The 8,600-nt window shown below is 37.1% G+C and overlaps 1 long non-coding RNA gene across 1 annotated transcript; it reads left to right on the top strand.

Moving 5' to 3' along the window:
• Window positions 1–201: 201 nt before the first annotated feature.
• Window positions 202–2,193, top strand: LOC147496780 (uncharacterized). The gene is made up of 4 exons (XR_015196658.1): window positions 202–240; window positions 759–926; window positions 1,859–2,070; window positions 2,160–2,193. It is a non-coding gene; the product is annotated as an uncharacterized LOC147496780 (long non-coding RNA).
• The last annotated feature ends 6,407 nt before the right edge of the window (window positions 2,194–8,600 follow it).

The raw sequence follows: 8,600 nt of genomic DNA, 5'->3' as shown, positions 1-8,600 counted from the left end.
GTGATATTTCAACGATATAGTGGGTATATCGTGATTTGAAAGAAAGGGTTGAGTTGATTGCAAACCGACGCGAGAACAGTATCTTCCTACCCTCTCTGATTGCATATAGTGATATTGGGAGACAATCAAAGTCTTATGAAAACTCTTGCAGCAGGAGAAAGTACTATGACAAGGGATTTCAAGACAACTCTACAAAGAGCTCTGGCTATTCTAAAAGAGCACCATGTGTATATCCACGAGGTACATCTTTTTCACTATTAGGCTTATGATCTGTTGTATCTAATTTTCTTAATCACTCACTTCACAAAGGGAGTCTGAATATGTGTTTATGGTGTGTTACAAGTTTTAAGAATTCAAATATTTATTGAGTAATAGGATGTAATTCAATTGATAAAATTATGCGATTTGTGCTGGAGTGCTCAAGGTCTCTTCCATAGTAATTCTCATTTCATTCCATTTAGGGGTGGATTGTTTGATATTTGTGTGCATCTTGGATGTAGCGCAAAATCTTTTCTCACACTATTCCTTTTCACAAAACTCTTCCTGTAATCAATATATGACTCAATGGTCATTGTTGAATACTTGAATCAGTAGGCGGTAAAAATTATTAGTTTTGACTTTTGAGTAGATTTAAGGGGTCAGCTTTGTTAATACTAATAAGTTTATAAGAAGCCATCTTTCCATTATCTACTATGGTTTTTGTTTTTTATATTATTTTTCTCAATGCAATAAGTGTAGGTCCTGTTTATGGTTTGCAGGTTTCCTTCCTTTTTGGGGTAACTGTATTTGAAAAAGCTGCAACTAACGAGTGTTATTCATTGGATATTTAGAAGAACTGGCCGGCATCTTTTTCTAACAGATGCATAAAAAGGGGAGCCTCCACTGCTTAGACGTATGGTAGATGATCATGGTGACCTACAGTTCATGTATGTGAGAGTTGATTGTTTTTCTAGTTTTTTTTTTGTGGTTATGAGATTTTTCTCAAATGCAATATTCAACTATTAAATTTTTTGTTCATGATTATAAATTGTGGCTATGTGGTCTTTATAGTTTCTGTTTGTTGGCTATGTATACAAGAGGTCGTAAATAACAATGGTTCAAAAGAAGAGGATAGTTAGAAGCTAATAAACCCTCTCTTTTGCAATTCTAAAAATGATTCCTACTCGAGCTTCAACTGGTGTGTGGAAAGTTGCCCTCTTCATCATAGGTGTGTGAGAAGCAAAGTGCTTCAATTGGTTTAGGCTTACTTGTTTTGTTAGCGTAAGTAGAATTATATATAGATCTGTGTCAAGAATTTCAGTTGGTATAGTTCAGAGGAATTCTTGGGAGCTACCTGATCTTCTAATAGGTATCAACTGGTCGAGTTACAGGCGGGGTTTTTTTTGGTATTCTTCTGACAACCAGTTTTCAATAGTTTCGATTGTTATATTCTCATTGCAGAAAAATATAATCTAGTGTTTTAATTAGAAGTAGGACCATAATACCATAGTTTCTTTAGCATTTCAACGTTCCAGAGCTAAGAGCTTCTAGCCACACTTGGATACAGTATATTGCTCCAAATATTTTGTGGAAACAAAATAAATATGATACTTGATGGGTTTTTTATGTTTTAGGCTTTAGACATTACTATAGTAGTATTTTTTTGGGTTTTGACGCTCCAACAATTTGTGAGCAAATCCTTACTCTTAAAATAGCAAGTATCACCATCACGATTGAAAAAGAATAATCTCAAATAATTGATCAAGATGTAAAGTCTATTGATGTTTTGATTGGGCCTTTGCTGGTGTTTCCATATCGGGGTGAGTTCCAAAAATTTACTGACTAGCGTACTTTTTGTTCATTTTATGTTTTGAAACAGTAATAGAATTCTCAGAGAGATTGTGCTATTTCGGAATTTCAACAAATCTCATCACTTATCTCGCCAAAGTTATACGTTAGAAAAATGCAACAAGGAGCATGAACTATTGGGTCGGCGTGACAACCATGATACCTCTAATTGGTGGCTTCCTTGCTGACTCTTACCTGGGGAGGTTCAACATGGTTCTCCTATCCTCGTCCATCTATGTTGTGGTAATACATTTTGTGATCATTTATCAATATAGGAAACTGAACTGAAATTATAGATTAATGACATTGTGAACTAACAGTTATTCCGACAGGGTCTTTGTCTATTGACAATGTCACAACTCATTCAAGCCTTGACCTTGTTGTCACGCGGAAAACAGTGACAGAGCCCAGGGGATCCATGAAGTCGTTTTCTTTCTTGCCATATACTTGGTCTTTGTAGCCACTGGTGGTCATAAACCTGCATTGGAGAGCTTTGGGGCGGATCAATTTGATGATAATCACCCCGAAGAAAGGAAGAAGAAAATGTCCTATTTTAACTAGATCAGTTGGTAAACTCTTTGCGGAACTTACCACATATATGGGTTTGAATCCCGCCAACACTATGATCTACTCACTTAAGTCACTCTGCTCTCGTTGCATTTATTTTAGATGGGTGAGCTACTTATGGTTTGCATTTCCACACCATTCCATTTGTTTTTTTTCCATCTTCACTCATAGTGAAGAACCAACTAGTTATTCCATTTGACACTTCTAGTACTCTAGTCTTTTTTAATTTTTTGTTGGCTACTCTAGTTGTATGGAAACTTATGGTTATGGAAATTTGACTAGGTGACTGGTCATTTCTGTTGATTACAGGTGAAAATGTGAAATGACCGAAGAATTAAAATATCAATATTAAAAAAAAAAAAAAAAACAAACATAACTCTGCCACGGTCTATAACCGTTGCAAAAACAGCATCTCCCACGGACCAAAATTGTAGGAAAAACTTACTTTTTCCCATGGCCCAAAACCGTAGGTAAAACTGGCCTTTTGTCACGGATTATCCAACGGTTTCTGCCGTGGCAATACCGACGGCAATAACTGATGCAAAGACCATCGCTATTGGTAGGCTTTACCGACGGTCATAGCTGTGGGCAGACCATTTCTGACACACAAAAAGCCCATGATCCTGCGACGGTCCAAAACCGTGAGAAAAGCTCTTTCCAGCTTTTCCCACGATTTTGGACCGTGGCGTAAAACCTATTTTCTTGTAGTGTATCATAAGAAAAAAAAATGATGAAATCAGTCTCAGCAGAAAAGATGATTAAATCAATCTCAACAGAAAACGTCTCTGAAATCAATGAGAGTTATATTGATAAAAACATGAGAATAATGATGGTCAATGGTCCGAACGAGACGATGGGTAAGATTCTAGAGTTTTTGCAAGAGGTAAAGGATCATGATCATAGAAAAGGAGAGGATCTTCCAGTGTTGTTTGTTGGGAAGTACTTTGCGGAATCACCCTTTGCCAGTATGCTAAAGGCTTTGGATCTTCTCGAGTACCTTCTTTTCATCAAGGGTGAGGATGAACTAAGACCATTATATTATATTTTATTTATGCTTCCCCTATTGTCCCAAATAACAACCTCCATTGAAAGATGTAAAATCCTGGCTTCAACCAAAGGGTTGCAATATGTTGTAGATTGCCTGATCAAGATGATGGATGCGGTTTATGGCAGTGATGGGGAGGATACTAGTGGGAGCATGGTTTTGGCAAGTAATGTAATTGAACACGTCCTATTGACAACTAATGAAGTGGATTGGAGTTGTGTTGGTCGTCTCCTGAAGATGTTAAAGTGTTGGATAAACTCTATAGGCGAGGAATCTATGGACATCAGGGTTGCAGGCCTTCACGCTCTCATCATGGATTCAATCACAACAGAAGATCTAATAGATGCGCTATATGATTGAACGCTCAGTGCAAGTGCAACAAGTATTGTAATATGTAGAAAACAAATTTAAGATTCATTGTTAAAGAATGAAAAGTCAATGTAATATGTAGGAATTCTGAAGTGTATTTTTGAGCATTAGAGAGTAATTTATATTAAAAGTACGACTGTGAGGGAATAATATATTTATATATATTATGCACGTGTCCAACACGAATTAAGAAAACTCATAGAAGATTGTTACAACATAACACCTCGCCCAGAACGAGGTGACAACCTCCATGACTCATGACAGATCATTACAACATAACACCTCGTCCAGAACAAGGTGACAACCTGGCATATGCACGCAACGGGCAGTAATGCTCAACGTAGCTGTGTTGGTTAAAGCTATAGCATCAGTCGCGCTCATGAATACACTGTCTAAAAGATCATTTATTCTCATCAAGACAGGGACCTGAGCTGACGGAGGAGAGGGGGGGAAGCATTGGGTACTTACCTATAAAATAGAGAAGAGGAACTACGTTTGACTTGATTCAAGTTCATCACAAAAACTTGATACGTAGGCAGCTCGTCCCAAAGCGAGCTCAGTCAAAACTCAACCCATCACAATCTTCCCCATTATTCACACTTGTAAAGACTGATCAAATTCAACCTTTACAATGACCACATTCAAAGAAAATATAGTTGATTTGTGGATATTTATCGACATTTGTCGATATATCGTGATATATTCACGATATTTGCAGTCAGAAATACCCAAACATAGTCTGTGGATATTTATCGATATATCTCGATATATCCACAATATTTGCAGATGCTCCAATGTAATATATCCCCACACAGGGGGATATATCCACGATACATATCCATAAATCAGAGGTTGATATTTTGCCATATCCTGATATTTTGTACTATGGATAGAGTTGGGTTATAAGTTTGTGGACATACCTCTATTTGCTGTCCACAATACCTCGTGTCATGATTAGTGGAGAGGCTGCCTAGGGAAACTGTAATGCCCGTATTTTTTAATACGTATTTTTCTATTTATTAATTAATTAAATTATTTATTTTAAAAATTCGTCGGATTGGACTCGGGATACGTGGGCCTGGTTTTGGGCCCGAGTCGGTGTTGGGCTTGGGTTTCGGACCCAAGTATATAAACACATTGTTCTGGAAAATAGGGTTCAGAGAATAATAAAATAATGAAAATGGAGGCAGAGAGAAGTCGGTTTTTGGGAGAGGTGGGAGCGACGACTTCGGACTTGGAGGAATTCGTAGGAACATTATCTGGTGAGTAGCTATTGTTGCTATTTCACCTTTGGATTTATAGTTTTTTACGGTATCTGAAACAAAAAATTCCCATCAAACTGTTTCTATTCATTTTGGTTTGTTAAATTTGTAGTTATTCTACGATATTGTCGAATTGATTAAACTAGATAATGTTAGGATATCTTTTGTTTAAGTTATTGGACTGTTGTTTTTTGAACTGTTGAACTCAAGAGAGCGTCAATGGCGGCTCCTATGTCTGTATGCGTTACGGGGATGTCGGGGGTGTAGTATTTGAAGTTGGTTGTAGAGTGGATTGGGTGCTGTCGAGATTTACATTGGTGGGCTGTCGAAGCTTCGCATCCGACACTAAGGGCGTCACCTGTCGTTTGATTTTTGATTCGTCGGCTTGAAAGAGTGTGGGTTTGGATGATGGGTTGAAGGGGGTATGTTGGAGTGTGTGAGGACGTCGAGATGGAATTAGAGTGTGCTGTTGGAGCTTGAGAAGCTTTAATGGCGCCGAACGTCCATTACTGTGTTACTGAAGGATTTGTTTTGATGCGTTTTTTAAAATTGTTTAAACTGTTTTGTTGTTGTGGGTTGGTTGAATGATGTTTGGTGGTAGTGGGGATGGTTGGGGGCTGTCGATTGGAGCTTGGAACAAGCTGTAATGGTAGCCGAAATTTGTGTCTAGATCTAGTGTTGGGGAAGGTTAGATCTAAGGAATTGAGGTTTATGCCTTAATTAAAGTTATAGGGTTTTTGTTTGTGAGTCTAACCGACTTGTTGAAATGGGGGTGGGTGGCCGGAAAATTTGGTGGCTGGTGGTGGTGGAGGCTGTTAGAGAAGTTGAACAGTAATTTCGATTTGGGCTTTGGGCCTTGGGCCAAATTCTTTTATTTTTGTTTGGGCCCGATTTTAATTAAGTTTTGATTGGGTCGATTTCAGTTAAATTCATTGGGCCGAACCCATTTGTATTTGTGGACCGGTTTAAGTTAAAGTTTTTTGGGCGAATCAAATTATGTTTTTGGGCGATTCGAAAGATAAGTTTTGGGCTAGTTTCTAATATTGTTTGGGACCAGTCCATATAACTTAAAATATATATAATTGGGTCTTTAAATGTTTGGACTTTCGGGTTCTAAGGTTTGGGCTTGGCCAGTTGGGTCCGAACCATTACCTTGGTCATGAGCCTATGAACCATGCACATTGACCTTATCCATGAACCAGGGCTATGACCCTGAACCTGTTGAACATGGAAACGATAGTTTGACTTTGACCATGGCATGTTGACTTTGACCTTGACCATGACATGTTGACTTTGACCTTGACCATGACGCGTTGACCTTTGACCGTTGACTTTGACTGTGGAATGTTGACTTTTCCAGTTTTTCACATATTTGATTATATGGATAAATATAGTAATAATATATTGTCGAACATTATATAACATTGTTTGTCATTATCTAATTAAGATTTGACGTGAGTAGTGTGTAAAGCATATATATATTGGGCTTTGATTGTGGACTGTGGACTGTTTAATTGTGCTGCATTTTATGTTGTAAATTGTATAAATTTGGTGGTCATTATCTAATTAAGATTTGACGTGGATATTGTAATATTATATAATATGTTGGGATATATATATAATGCAATATGTTTGGGAGAAATAAATGTATAAACACTCCATTAGTATATATGTGAGATGCTACTATGAGGTAGTAGTATTGGTGAATATTTGCCCACGGGAGTGTGACGTAGTGCAATAATATATTGGCACGTGAAAGAATGAAAGTGGTTATGAGATATAATTGAGATATTTTCTAAATATTGTGGCTTAGTGCAATAATGTATTTGACATGCATTGATATAGTGAAATGTTTATGAGTCATAAATGAATGACACTGAATAAATTACGAACGAAAATCCTAGAACCTAGCTACCACAACTCATGTGATTGGCCCTTCCGGGCGTTTGGTTAATGGAATGGCCTTGGTGACCATACGGCGTTTGAGTTAATCTGAATGGCCTTCGGGTAAGTAATGTGATTAGCCCTCCGGCGTTTGATAAAAATTTGAATGGCCCTCCCCTGGCGTAGCCGAATAGTGGCTTGATTATTCCGTTCGCAAAATAGAACGATGATCGCATAATATTTTATGCGATAGTGGCGATACTTACATAGATTTGGCTTCCGTGTGAGAATTTACGGTGTCGCGGCATCCCCCGGGGTAGTTACGCACGGAGTGGCTCATTATGTAAGGGGAGGCATGTGGATGTACATGTTCGGGCGTTGGGTAGCGATTGTGGTAGCCAGGGAAACTAGGTAAGACATAGATCTGACGTGATTTTAGGGACACACAAAGAAAGCCTTAAATAATTTAATTATGGTAATATGTTGGTTATTTGTTTAGTTAGAACTAAAAGCCTCGATGGAGGAACTACACGCCTTATTTATTATCGCATTATAGTTTGTTGTGTGGTTAGTGGGAAGTTAAAGGCCTCGGTGGAGGAACTACCGCCTTAGTTATTGAACTTAAGGATGTTGTATTAGTCGTTAAAAGTTAAGGCGCCTCGGTGGAGGAACTAACTGCCGTAAGGTTTGTGTATATATTTGTATAAGAATATGTTGTATTTTAGATCTACTCACACCAGCATGTTTATAATGCTGACCCGATTTGCATGTTTGCTTATCGGGTGTGTTCATTCAATGAAAATAGTTGATAAGTTTTGACAGGTTTAGTGTTGAAGAAGGTTGGCTGTTGCTTGTGGTTTGCGTTAGCATTGCATTTCAGGATGTATTTTGTTTTCCCTTAAGGTGATATAAATTTTCAGTCTAGACAATGTATTTGTACCTTCATTTGTAATTTTAAATAAGGAGTTATTGAAAAGAGATTTGTAACCTAATCTTATTTGTAAATTTTTGTAATGAAGAGGACATTTGTTTAATTGAAATTTTTATTGGTTTTTAATTATCCGCATATTTAAAACTGTTTATGGGTTTTTGGAAGTTGAGAGTACGTCACACCTCGGAGATCGAAGAGTCGGGAACAAATAATGTTTTTCCGAATTCTGTCGAAATTCGGGATGTGACAGTTTGGTATCAGATCATTTGGTTAGCTTAGACTTAGGTGAGTCTAGGTGATTCTCGGATCGTGGTTTATGGGTAGTGTTTAAGAAGTTTTATTTTCAAAACTATTTCCGCTAGTTGTTTTATTTTTACAAAGAAAATGAAAGAGATATAGAAATAAAGAGAGTCAATATTTTTCTTGATTTGATTGTATGTGTAATGTGTATATTTATATTAGTTACTCTCGTGGAGTGCATATGAAATGCTTTTATTTTTCCTTATCATATGAGGAGTGGTTATATGTGTAATATGTTAATTATTAACGGGTTTGATCAAAATGAGCTGTGCTGCTGTAATATTGATTTATTGTTTGTGTTCATTTTCACATGGAGTATGGATTAAGTATGACAACCTGCCTGTGAATTTTGTATTTTAGTATTATGTTATTATTTAAGAAACTATAAGATATTTTAATCTATATTGAATGAGTT

Source organism: Coptis chinensis, chromosome 5 (assembly GCF_015680905.1).
Source record: "Coptis chinensis isolate HL-2020 chromosome 5, ASM1568090v1, whole genome shotgun sequence".
Taxonomy (NCBI): domain Eukaryota; kingdom Viridiplantae; phylum Streptophyta; class Magnoliopsida; order Ranunculales; family Ranunculaceae; genus Coptis; species Coptis chinensis.
Note: the sequence above shows the minus strand (reverse complement) of the source record. Positions and strands in the feature narration are given on the sequence as shown.